Source organism: Xenopus laevis, chromosome 7L, assembly GCF_017654675.1.
Source record: "Xenopus laevis strain J_2021 chromosome 7L, Xenopus_laevis_v10.1, whole genome shotgun sequence".
Classification (NCBI taxonomy): Eukaryota; Metazoa; Chordata; class Amphibia; order Anura; family Pipidae; genus Xenopus; species Xenopus laevis.
The window spans coordinates 59,534,275-59,548,584 of NC_054383.1; the positions used below are offsets into that span (position 1 = coordinate 59,534,275).

Sequence of the window (14,310 nt, forward strand, 5' to 3'; positions counted from 1 at the left end):
TTAATTTTAGAGGACAGTATTTGGGAGTGGGCCTTTAGGACCTAAGGTGCGACCAGCAGGCATTGCTGCTATAGCATCCCTTAGTTCCTCTTCGGAAATGTCATTCTTTGGGAATAGTAGGGAAGTCTATGTTACCCAGGTATTCCAGGTGTTTGTCATGAGTGCGGGGCTGGCTGCATAGGTATTTTGAAAATATTCTTTGAAGCGTTCCACTATTTTTTCCCTGTCTATAATTAGGTCTCTGTTTTTTGTAGTGTATCATTTTGTAGTTCTCTCTCCAGGTACCGATACTATGTTTCAGGCCACAATTCCTGAATTTAACCAGTAACCTTCTGTGTCAAGTGCTTTAGCAAAGTTTATGTAAATCACATCCACTGCCATCCCAGAATCGAGTATTTTAGCTAATTTTATCCTTTTGGCGCCTCTGTTTTGTTTTACTACTATATCGAGTCCACCCCGAGTGGAGGGGTATCATCCCCTTTTTCTTCTTCTACAGAGAGCGACGTCTTATTCCTGAGTGGGGTCAGGATAATCTCCCCACCTGCCTATACAGTGGTTGCCTATTGGTAACCCTGTTTGTGAGTATTAACTTGTTTACACTACCATTACTCCTTGTAAAAACATATTACACTATTGGCTCTTGGTGTTTCTTTTTTGTCTTCATCCCAGAATCGAGGTCCCTTCTTACCTTCTCATAAAAAGATATTAAGGGGGGCGTTGCCTGGACATGGTGGAGTGAGGACACGTTTGCCAGAGCTCCGAGCAAAGAGCTGTATTAATTCAACGGCGTTCTGCTTCATGCTCTGACGTGCAGAGGGAATCGTAGCAACAGGTGCCGTCTTGTAAGCCGCCCTCTCCCAATGGCTCACCGCCGAACACACCGCGAGTCGATACCCTCGACAATGAACCGGACTCTGTGCCCACGGACTTACCCTGTGTACTCAACCACCCGATGCCACAGTCCGAGGAGCCGCAAGTGGAGGCCTCACCGAGCTGGGAAAATGCCGATGAATGGCCGCTCTCCCCTAAGTCGCTTCTTCCGGCAGACTCTCCAGGCCCGGACAATGGATGCACCCAAATAATTGGAAGTACCTCTTTTTCTACTATACCCCACACGGTGCTCTCTGCCCTTGCTGAACGCCAGATCATAGATCATACAGGGGGGCTGAAGGCAGTGTTGCGCACATAGAAACTGAGCAATATCACTCGGTGGAGCCCATGCTTTACTGGATAAGTAATTGAGAGCGCATTTATTCTCCTTGCCTACTCGGCAAGACATTGAAATGTTATTACAAAACTCAGAGGCAAGTCTGAAATCACAGCAGTACATACAGAACTCCAGTTCCTGGGGGAAAAGCAAGCCCATCTGGAGAGATCTGTCACCTCCAACACTGCGCACATTAAACAGATTGAGTCTACTGTTATGCAACATGAATCCCACTTTAGGCACATACAAAACTTCCTGGAGGACCAAGAAAATCGTTCCAGAAGAAACAATATAAGGATTAAAGGCCTTTCTGCAGCTGTTACAAGACTGTTCAATATCCTTCTGGGCGAAAAAAATGACAAGCCTATTATTGATCGAATCCACAGGGAATCGCGTCCCAGAGATACCACCTCTGAAATCCCTAGATATGTGATTTGTCGGATCCATTTTTACAAAACCAAGGAGACAATCATGCTTAAGGCCAGGGACATTGGTGAAGTAGAATTTAATGGCTCCAAAGTCAGGCTCTACCAAGACCTCTCCAGGAACACACTGCGCCAACAACGAGGACTTGCTTAAAGAACACTCCGTTCGTTATAAATGGGGTTACCCATTCGCTCTGATAGTTATTAAGGACGGTTAAACATTCTCAGTGCGCTCTCCTAAAGATGTTCCCACTTTTCTGGACTGTCTTCAGCTCCCTCAAGTTGATATTCCCAACTGGGAGTCCTGGGACTGGATTTCTTCATCTGGCCCTTTACAGAAAGATCCTGGCTCGTTCAAAAAAGCAGCAAAGGCCCAAACCCCAAGACACCATTTGGGCACCCCCACTAGGAATAATAATGCCAACACTGGAAGTGGTACCTGAAACCAAGTCCATCTTTTACAATGGCCTAATTTTGTGTAATTAACCTTTTAGCCCTTCTACAGGTTGTTATTATTGAGTGTTGCTTGTCCATATAACCCTTCACAAGCAGGTTCACTCAGAGTTATGACTTATGTTTATTTGTTTTGATTGCCAATCAATACTATGGTCCAGCCGTTGCTCCCCCATAGGACTCTTGATCTGAGACGGAAATGCTCAGAATACCATTTTGACAACTTGATGGTTCAGTCTGATATGAACACAACTGGTTGCAGTTGTTTTCGGAAACTGTTTGGTTCTATATTAGATACATTGTTATTAATGTTTCTCCTTCTTCTCTTTCTCCTGTCACTCAGCTGTTCCCTGGTGCCCCTATTAGGTCCTGGAATCAAATATGGCTGAAATTAAAATCTGCTCCTACAATGTCCGAGGATTTAATTCACTGATGAAAAGGTCACAAATTCTTACTGGTCTCCACAAACAAAATGCTATGATTGTGGTTTTTTTTACAGGAAACTCACTTCAAGCTGGGTCACAGGCCAAATTTTAAAAACAGGTATTACCAACAATGGTACTTCAGTGACAACCCCGTGTCCAAAAGTAAAGGTGTAGCTATAGCCTTCCATAAAAAATTCTCATACATTCTGATTGACTCTCTTGCTGACCCGCAGGGGAGATTCATCTTCCTTAAAATAAATGTCGCAGGACACTTATTTACTCTGGGAAACTGTTATGCCCCGAATCAAAATCAATCAAGGTTTCTTGATATGGTAGTGACCCGGCTTGAAGGTTTCCATCAAGGGGTGGTTTTGATGGGCGGAGACTTTAATTTCACCCTACACCCAAAATTAGACTCCTCCTCTGGAAAGTCAAACCTCTCTTATAAGGTCTTAAAACGTGTTAAATCAGTATTGCATAAAAACCAATTAGCAGACAGTCGGAGAGTATGCCACCCATCCGATAGAGACTACTCCTATTTCTCACATGTACACCACTCATATAGCAGAATTGACTATCTGTTCCTCTCTCATTATGCATTGCAGTGGGTATCTGATTGTTACATTGGGGTACAAATCTTGTCAGGCCATGTCCCGATCTTTCTCACATTAGCTACCCCTGGCGCCACATGCAAGTCGTGGACCTGGAGACTAAATGAATATCTATTAAGGGACCAAGATTGCCTAGCAGAAATTAAAAAAGAGATAAAATTCTTTACCGAGACTCATCGCTCGGACGATTCACATCCCGTGATAAAATGGGAAGCCTTAAAAGCGGTCCTTCGTGGCATCTAAATTAAACATGGGTCCAGAATTAAAAAGGCTTTCTCCCAACGCATCACTGATCTTCTCCACAAAATCTCCCTATTGGAACAAAAACATAAAAATACGCTGTGCGGTGACACACTGAAGGAACTCACAGAGACTCGTGAACTGATGAAGGGAGAATTGAATAAAAAATCTCTATCTGCATTGCTGAAATGTAAAAGCTTTTACTATGATCATGGTAATAAAGCTGGCAAATTTCTGGCGAAAGCAACTAAACAATTGCAGGCAACCTCCTTTATTCCGGCCATTAAAACACACACTGGTCAAACCGTGTACAAGGACCAGGAGATAGCCAGTGCAATGCATAAATTTTATTCAGATTTGTATAACATCAACTCTCCCCTACCTGGATTGACTGACAGATTCACACAGAAAATCCGAAATTATATCTCACGTACTGCTTTACCACGACTCAGGCAGGTGGATATTGACTTACTGGAGGACCCTTTGTCATCCGATGAGCTGAAACTCTCATTAAAACTACCCCTACAGGAAAATCCCCGGGCCCAGATGGGTTCCCTATTGCGTTCTATAAGACTCTTCTCCCTGATCTCTCCGATCTAATGCCTTTAATGCCTTTAATAATCTAGACTCTAATCCTTGCTCTCCTTCGGCGATGTTGGAAGCACACATTTCTCTAATTCCAAAACAGGGAAACGACCCTCTCTCCTGCGCAAACTTTACGCGAAAATCTTGGCAGAGAGAATCAAAAATTCACCTACCTCAATTGATAGATCCTGATCAGGTTGGGTTTGTCCCCTATAGGGAAGCTAAGGATAACACTCTAAAAGCTATATCGCTCATAGACTATGCTAAGAGAAGCAACACCCCCATGCTGGCCCTGTCGACGGATGCTGAAAAAGCGTTCTACAGAGTCAACTGGGTTTTTGTAAGAGAATCTCTGTCTCAAATAGGATTGGGTCGACTTGCAACGCATCATGGCACTCTACCATTATCCCCAGGCCAGAATTAAAGTTAACGGATCTTTATCTGAACCCCTAAAAATTAGTAATGGGACCAGACAGGGGTGCCCTCTCTCCCCACTTCTGTACGCCCTGGTTATGGAACATCTGGCCATTGCTATACGTCAAAATCCAAACATCAAGGGTCTTCACATCAAAGGACAGGACTATAAAATCGCATTATATGCAGATGATTTATTGGTTTTCGCCACTCAACCAATCACCTCCCTTCCCTCTCTTATGCAAGAGTTCAGAGAATATGGTCAATTTAGTAATTATAAAATCAATCTAGATAAGTCGGAGGCACTTAATGTCTCCTTATCTCCCCAACTGCAGCAAATCTTGCAAACGAGTTACCCTTTTAGATGGAAACCCGACTCTATCAAATACTGTACCTAGGAATTCATATTCCAGCAGACTTATCAAAATTGACCACATTGAACTATATGACACTACTGTCACAAATCCAGGCGGACTTGAAGCGCTGGCATACTCTCCAACTGTCTTGGTTTGGACGAATTAATCTAATTAAAATGAATGTACTACCTCGAATATTGTATCAATTCCAGACATTGCCCGATGCCCCTCCACTCTGCTTTTTTGTTGTCCTACAGGCTGTGTTTAACACTTTTATCTGGAAAGGTACCAAACCCAGGATAAACAAAAATGTCCTGTTTAAACCAAAGTCTCAGGGGGGACTTGCTCTCCCACACCTACCACACGATATATGAAAGAATGGTTTTACTACCCAACTGATAAAAAATGGATAATACTAGAACAGTCTTTGGTGGATAGACCATTACAAGCACTATGGTGGACACAACCTCCTACTAGGCCTCCTTCAAACACGCTTCCTAAAATTTGCAGAGACACTATCGCCCAAGCTGACCGATACCTCAAAACCCATCCACGATTGATATCCAGGGAGGGCCCTCTTACCCCCATTGTGGGCAACCCTAACTTTGCTCCAGGCATGTCCAAGGCTAAGCTCGCTAAGTACCCTGGGAAGAATACCATCTGGCCCCAGACCTTTGTTTATCTTAAAGGGATACTGTCATGAGAAGAAAAAAAAATTCCAAAATGAATCAGTTAATAGTGCTGCTCCAGCAGAATTCTGCACTGAAATCCATTTCTCAAAAGAGCAAACAAATTTTTTTATATTCAATTTTGAAATCTGACATGGGGCTAGACATATTGTCAATTTCCCAGCTGCCCCAAGTCATGTGACTTGTGACCTGATAAACTTCAATCACTCTTTACTGCTGTACTGCAAGTTGTAGTGATATCACCCCCAGCAGCCAAACAAAAGAACAATGGGAAGGTAACCAGATAACAGCTCCCTAACACAAGATAACAGCTGCCTGGTAGATCTAAGAACAACACTCAATAGTAAAAACCCATGTCCCACTGAGACACATTCAGTTACATTGAGATGGAAAAACAGCAGCCTGCCAGAAAGCATTTCTCTCCTAAAGTGCAGGCACAAGTCACATGACATGGGGCAGCTGGGAAATTGACAATATGTCTAGCCCCGTGTCAGATTTCATAATTGAATATAAAAAAATCTGTTTGCTCTTTTGAGAAATTGATTCCAGTGCAGAATTCTGCTGGAGCAGCACTATTAACTGATTCATTTTGAAAAAAAATTTTTCCCATGACAGTATCCCTTTAACATGCTCTAGTCTCTTTTGAATTTCCTCATGTGTGAACCATGCATCATTAGTTGTATTACTAGAATTGGGACTATTAAAGGCTATCTATCACGAAGTAGTAATAACAATACATTTGCAGCTTTACAGAGCACTTGTTTTTTTTTAGATGGGGTCAGTGACCCCCCATTTGAAAGCTGGAAAGAGTCAGAAGAAGGTAGCAAATAATTCAAAAAGTATAAAATAGAAAAAATTAAGACCAATTGCGTATCCATTCAATAACATACTAAACTTTGAAATGAAGGTGTTGCACCACTTTAACCCTTTCACTGCCTGACGGTTTGGCCAATTTGGTTCTTTTCTTGCCAGACCATTTTTGAATAATTTGCACTCTTTCACTTTAGGGGCTTTCCTGGGTGGGTCTTTTGGTTTACCCAGGAAAGCATTATATAGTTTTTGTTTTTTTCAGGAGGACAACTTTCTACCACAAACCACCATACTGCAAAGGCATACTAAAGGCAGTGGTTTTTAGGACATTTCTGGAAAAAAACAACTACAAATATTGCAATTTGCCGCATTTAAAAATACAGCCTTGGAATTGTGGGCAATTAGGTTCTCTGCCACACATACTTTGGGATTGCCCCGTAATTACCCCCTATTGGGAGGAGGTGCGGGAGCTTCTCCGGAAGGTCCTTCAGGTGACTGTGAGGAAGGACCCTTGGACATTTCTCTTGGGGAAACCCGTTACTACATTTATTAAGACAGTCAGGAGGTTGATGAATCACATTCTGTCTGCAGCTAGGAGATTGCTCTGCCAGAAATGGAAACAACCCAATAAACCCACGATGGGGGAATTACAGAATAAGATTGTGGAAATAAAGCGTATGGAGTACCTTTCGGCACTCAGTAATACTTCAATGCCCACATATACAGAGACATGGAGTTCCTGGGTCTCCTGCTTCCCTGTAAATTGACCCACACTGTATCTGACACATCAGTTAACACCTGCCCCTTCTTTTAGATAGGATATTGGAATATCGTCCTAAGCCTGCATTTATGATTTTCTTTGTCTTTTTTTTTCTTTTTCTTTCTTCTATTTCTCTTTATGTTATATCAGTTTGTATACAGCACTCGATAAGGTTATAACAGTATTATGCGCAGTATTCGCATGATTGTACCTTGTGATTTCTATTACCTGCCATTTTATCACTGAGAAATATTGTCACGGATACTTGCTGATATCTGTTGTTCAAAACATTGAAAATAAAGTGTTTAAAAAAAAAAAAAATACAGCCTTAGGTAAAAATATCTTTATTTTATCAGGCAAAGCTTACTAAATACAAGTTATTTTTCCAATGTCAGGTTGAATACACAGTTAGCTTTGCATTTTGAGGTTTCTTTGCGCAAACAGACAGAAAGATACGTGCACACACAGATGCACAAATGGACAGTTGAGTAGATGTGAGGTTGAACAATTGAACAGCCTTGCATATTGTAGGGTTTCTTTGCACAAACACACACAAAGACACACAAACAGAAAGACAGAAACACACTCAGAATGACACAGACACAAATAGAAAGACGCACACAGAAACAACTACACACAGAGACACACACACACACAACTGCCTCTCTCTCTCCTTGTGTAAAGCCAGACGCAGCTCCATTCTGTATTCACAGAGAACTCCTGCTCTCTCCTGACCCCTCACATGCAACAAGTGGGACTAAGAAAAGTCTAATATTTTAAGAACTATACAAAATTGATAATGCCGGCTCACCCCACCCTTTTGTAATGTCATCGATGGTCAGTGCGGGTCTATAAAGGGAAGCGTGTCGGTAAAAACCCGACCCACACATCACTAGTGCACACTACTAAATGTGTGTTTGTGTTTATATGTGTTCAAATATGTGCAAAATAAAGAAAAAGCAAAACAAACTTGTGAAATGTGGTGGTGGTGGAAGCATTGGTGATGATTAAACAACCATGGAACTATAACTCTCTGCACCCAAGAATACATTTTAAGCTCTTTTATAAAGTAATTTTTAATAATATTTTAAGACTTTTTTTCACAAAAAAAAATACTAGATAGTGTTAAACTTTGTTTTCTTTCTTATTGCTACTTGACCTTGGGCAGGGCAGTGCAGTGGCTTGAAACCCTTCCTTATCCATTTCCCAAACACACAAATCTCCCGCTCTCTACCCCCCCCCCCCAAAAAAAACCGTGCAAAGACAGTGTCCATAGTGAACTGGTTTCAAAGATTTCCTCCTCTACTCCCCCTCCCCTTCTCTATTCCTGACTCACTGATAAGTCCTGCTCTCTCCCACGTAAAGGCAGAATCGGTAGCTTGTCAGACGCTCCCTTTACTGGCTTCAAAGATTTCCACCTCTGCTCCCTTTCTCCATTCCGGAATCACTGATAAGTCCTGCTCTCTCCCACAGAAAGGCAGAATCGGTAGCTTGTCAGACGTTCCCTTCAGTTTTCCCTGCTGCAATTTAACTTTTATGATGAGCCCTTAGTAAGGAAAAGTATTGAATGTGTAAGGAGGAGGGATTGAAGGAGAGTTATGTACCACGGTCAGATATTGGAAAAGGAGAGTTTTGATTCCACATTACCATGAATTCTGCTTTTTTTTCACACGCCTCTCTTGGGGGGAGCGGGGGTCAAAACATAAAGCAGAGGAGTAGTGTGTGTTTAGGAGTGGGAACAAAAAGCCTTTCAGAGCACTGCACTGCCGATGCTGACTAAATGGAAGTAAGGAGAAAGTTGCTGGGCTTTAAGAAAACCGTTCCTGATTGACAGCACTTACAGCCAATGAGCATGAAGGCAGACTTGTTATGCAAATTAACCCAACCTCAGAGCTGGCCAGAGGCTGGTAGGAGAGAAGCAGCTTCTAGTGGGTTCACTAAAAAAACATAAATATTTTGAAAACTGAACAAAATTTTTAACACATTATATTTAGGAACTTCAATAACATGTTATGATGGTTCATTTCAAGAATTATTAATTTTGCTATAGTTCCCCTGTAACTATGTGAAGCTTTGCCTTTTTTGCTTTCTGAGCACACCTTCTCTTTCCAACTATGAAAAAATAAAAGAGGTGCTTACTGCACATGTCTGATTTCCATTGAAGATGAGGCAGTGAGCATGCCTAATAGACACCTCTTTGAGCTCTTCATAGTTGGAGAGAGAAGGAGTGCTCAGAAAGCAAAAAGGGGCAAAGCTTCATGCTAGACAAGAAGTAACAATGAGTTGATTGTAATAGAGAAATTAAATACTGAATGCAGGGAGAATTGTATGTTATTTGGGGGGCTATTTAGAATGAATTTTGGCCATTAAAATAAAATACTGTTTTATTTAAAAATATCTGCTTAATGGGGTTGTTCATCATAAATGAGAACAAAAGCTTAACTAAAGAAATAGGCTAGAAATGTTGTACATTATGTTTTGGGCTTTTGTACTAGCCGAAGGCAACCACAGCCCTTTTGCAGTAAAGATCTGTGCCTCCAAAGATGCTCCAGTAACTCCCCATCTTCTTTTCTGCTGATTCACTGCACATGTTCTGTGCTGCTGTCAGTTACTGAGCTTGGGGACCAACTCAAAATATACAGTACACATAGAATATAAATGTCACAATATAAGGTTGATTAGTTATTAATACAGATAATAACTATATGGCAAAGACAAAAAAGCCAGACAGCGCACACCCAGTTTAACAACTGTGGTTGGGACTCCCCAACAGTCACCAGAAGTTGAGGAATGTTCCCCAGGTGAAGACTGCACACTCGAAAATTAAAAAAAATAATTTTATTACATCAAATCAATTTAACAAAAAATATAAAGGCCCCATAAGTGTAGGCCCTACGCGATTTCAACCGTTAAGGTCTTCATCAGGGGCAAAATTATACAAAATAGAAAAGGCAGAAAGATTGTAATGTCAAGTTTTATACCTTCATGAGTCTTTATTGCAATGTCCATTAATGTCCGTAGCTTGGGCGTCTGACGTCACTTCCTACCACCATGTGCTTACAGGCAGAGGAACTATCCCCACCGCTTTGGAACACATATGCGTTCCAACAAGTGGAAGTTGCGTCCGGCTGGAGCGCAATTGTATTTCAGCTCGTACTCGCATTATCTATGTATTACTGACTACCCACAAACGAGTCCATCACAGCGCATAATTCAACTCTCATAGGAGAACACAATAAAGAATATAAAAAATATCTCTAAGCCCATCCCTAGTATAAGGGTATCTATAAGGGCATATATAAATGTATGATTTATTGTATAAAACTCTTTTTTTCTGAGCAATGGAAAACATGGCACAAAATATTATACGATCATTTCGTATAGGTATGGCGTCGCTGGCTTCAATCGATGTCCGGATCCAAACAGGAAACAAAGAGTGGAAAATTTAATCCATAAAATGTAAGGACATCCGAAGAGGTCAGATGTTCAATGTCCTAAAAGTAGAAAAATGGGGGGTGGGAGAATTTATTAAAAAGAAAGTAAAAATAGTCCAAAAAGTTGGTACAAAAAATTAAAAAAGAGAAGAATTTGCAAATTTTATGATTGATGAGAAGTCGGATGATCTGTGCAAAGACTGATCAATATATATGGCTATGTTCAGGAAGAGATCATCTGGTCTGTAAGAAACAAGAAAGATTCAACATGCCAGGGACCACCGTACAAAGCCAAAATATCCAGTTTGCTTCTATCCTGAGTAACAAGAGTATTTTTATCAATACCCCCCATGGGACTAGTTATTTGATCTATGTCCATGATCTGTAGAGAAGACACATTGTGTTTAAATTCCTTACAATGTAGTACCAAGGGGGTTGTATCTTTACTAATTCTGATCACACTCTTGTGTTTGAGAAATCTGTCGTTCAACTTTTGTGTGGTTTTCCCTGTATAATACAATCCACATGGGCAAATAATGATGTATACAATATTAGTGGATTGGCATGTTATTCTGGATTTAATGTCGAACCTTATGAGAGTATGTGGATCAGCTATTGTATCATGCAGAATACATATGGAGCAGTTGTAACAGCGATAATTCTCTGGTTGGGGATTGGACAAAAAATGTGGGGAAGTGTAGTGAGATTTGTTATTGGCTTTCAGTAAAAAGTCTTTCAAATTTTTACCATGTTTATATGCAAACATTGGGGGATCAACACATTCTGTGCCGGTAATTGCATCTGCCTGTAGGTGATGCCAGTGTCTCTGCATCGTAAATTTAATAAAGCGGCTTGCCGTTGTATATTTTGAGACAAAAACCTTTTTCTCTTTTAGTTTTCTGTCCATCTGGATTGGCATTTAACTTAGCAATAGCACCCTGAACCATGCTTTCAGCATATCCACGCTCTCTGAACCTATTACCCATAGATTGTAAGGAATCATCCAACTCCCCTGGATCCGATGTAATTCGTCTAACTCTGGTCATTTGGGAAAAGGGTAAAGCAATTAAAGCCAGAGGATGAAAACTACTGGCATGCAATATCGTATTTTGGTCAGTAGGTTTACGGTAAATGCTAGTAATAAATTTTCCTGTTTCAAATCGAACCAAAATTCTAGGGTTGCTAGGGTATTTTAGTCCTAGCAGCCAGATTGCTGAAACTGCAAACTGAAGAGTTGCTGAATAAAAAGCTAAATAACTCAAAAACCACAAGTAATAAAAATGATAACCAATTGCAGATTGTCTCAGAATTTCACTCTCTGCATCATACTAAAAATTCATATAAAGGTGAACTTCTCCTTTAAAGGGGACTCGTCACCCCAAAAAATTATTCAGAATCCTATTTTATCAAATTAGTCGAGCAAAATAAACTATAATTACACTATATAAATTATTTGAATCTTGTTTCCTTCATTCTGGGATTTCAAAATTATAGCCAGCAGGCAGCAGCCATTTTGTGCACACTGTTATTAAGGAAAGCCTTGCATCATCTCAGAATCTTGTTTGTGCAACAGAATGGGGGACCTGATGTCCATCCCCATGCACTGGTTACAGGAGCAGTGATAGCTAAGAAGTGCTGAATGGAAAGTGAAAGTAATTGCCTGCCCGCCTCTATGACCAGGGCATAGAGGAGTGGCAAACAATATTTGATTGACAGCTGAGATTTTTAAATGAGCTTACAACAGCTATGAATGCTTTAATAAAAAATAGAAATTGGATTTCATGTTTAATTTGAAAAGGACTTTTATTATACAGATTTGTGTGTCTGGGTGACAGGACCACTTTAAAGGAGAAGGAAAGGCAAGGCATCCTGCACTTGGGGGTGCCAAATGTAAGGCCAGTGCTCCTATCAGCAGAAAACTGTACCGGCCTGGGGTTATACTATATATAATGCGTTCTCGAACACATGCGTAGTCGAACTTTAACTAAAAATGTGGCTATTTCGTTGAACTGCGCATGTGTTTGCCCCGTGAAATTTGAAGAAAGAAGACGCTGGAAGAGGATCGCTCCGTGGTGCTCACTGGTATAACTGTATGTAGATGAACCGCATCTCTCATGTTTCCTATGATGTTCCTGCTTAGGTGGTGCAGATCTCGCTAGACGGTCAATGTAGATGATTTCAAAAAGAGAGTCGCACAAACACCATATGTATTGCAGGTGGGAAGCTTATCCCTTTTATTGTGACCCCCGACTCGCTCACTGGTATAATCCCAGGCCAGCGCAGTTTTCTGCTGATAGGAGCAGCGGCCCGGGGTAAGTCAATACAATCAATTGGGGTGCATAACATTTGGCACCCTCAAGTGCAGGATGCCTTTCCTTCTCCTTTAAAGAATGGGGTGAAATTTTAGTTCAAAAAGGTGTTATATAGTCTTAAATTAAATTGTCTTTACAAATTTCTCTTTATTAGTGTTTTGCAATATTAAGTATTCATTTTTAGACTGTAAGCTTTACGGGGCAGGGACCTCCTAAAGTTATACATACATACATACATTTTTAATACTGATATTTTTTTTTTCTTTTATAAATAATGCATATTAGGCTGGATAGTCTGGATTTTTTTTTATCCCAACAATAGATATTTGGCTTTACTTATAAGTTGTAAGCTTTTTGTTTAATGTTCAAAACTGAATTAAGAAACTGTAGGTTTAGTGGGATGCCCCAAGCATATTACCTATTAGCACTTACAATATTAAGAGGTTCACAATTTTTATATATTTGTGAATGTACAGGCCTCAGTTATCCAGCAGTGAATATAGCTTGTACTTATCACCAGTATTTGCACTGCCATCCATACACACACCCCGCCATACCCTCACATAAATTATATATACCCATATCTATAGTAACTATAGAATTTGGTATCACAATGGCCTTGGATATTATGTCTGTCCAATAAATCATCCAAAGCACTCTTAAAGGAGAAACAAACCTTAATTAAAAAAAAAAACCCTACCCTACATAGACCCCCTCCCTCCTCCCCCCAGCCCAGCTGAAAATGCCCCTAACTCTTTACTTACTCCTCCATGCAGATTTTGTCAAGCGGAGTTCATGGCAGCCATCTTCTTCTCTTTGGTAATCTGCGTAATGAGACTGGTGAAGCGCCGCACGTGCAGTTGGAGCAATTTTCTGTTTCCCAAAAACTGCGCATGCGCCGAAATTCACGAAAGTTGCCAAAGCCCCGCACGTGTAGTCAGAGCAATTTTCTGTTTCGCGACAACTGCACATTCGCCGAAATTCACGAAAGTTGCCAAAGCCCCGCACGTGTAGTCAGAGCAATTTTCTGTTTCGCGACAACTGCACATTCTCCGAAATTCACGAAAGTTGACTAACCTCATTCCGAAGATTACTGAAGATGTCTGCCGTAAACTTCACTGGACATAATCTGCGGAGGGGTATGTAAAGAGTAAGAGCCATTTGCCCGGGGGGCAGCTAGGCTGTGGGGGAGGAGGGGGGTCTATGTAGGTAGGGTCTATTAAGGGTTTTTTCTCTAACCGAATCCGCCATCATTGCACTGCTTTTTTCTAAATCTGTTCTCCCGCTACTCAAAACTACATAACTGAACTGGCTTCCCATGGTGAAAAAAATCACCAAAGATTAGATGAAGTTTTAAATAAACTTGGATTTTCTATGCGTGTGGTGGTTATTAATGTATTTATGGTTTTAAATGTAGTGTGAAAAAGTGTTCTGACCCATGACCAATTCTTTTATTTTACTGAATAACATCATACACTGCAGTTTTCTTCTCTGTGCTATCTTTATTTAAAACACTGCAATTAGTTTTTTGTTATGTGGCTTTGTATTTTGCATATAAAATATTAAGGAAAACACCTGAAATACACAAT

General features: G+C 40.7%; 1 protein-coding gene across 2 annotated transcripts in view; it reads left to right on the plus strand.

The window, feature by feature from the left end:
* The window catches only part of LOC108696300 (zinc finger protein 511-like), an 81,653-nt gene that overhangs the window by 17,583 nt on the left and 49,760 nt on the right, over positions 1-14,310 (plus strand). The gene's annotated exons all lie outside the window — the stretch shown is intronic.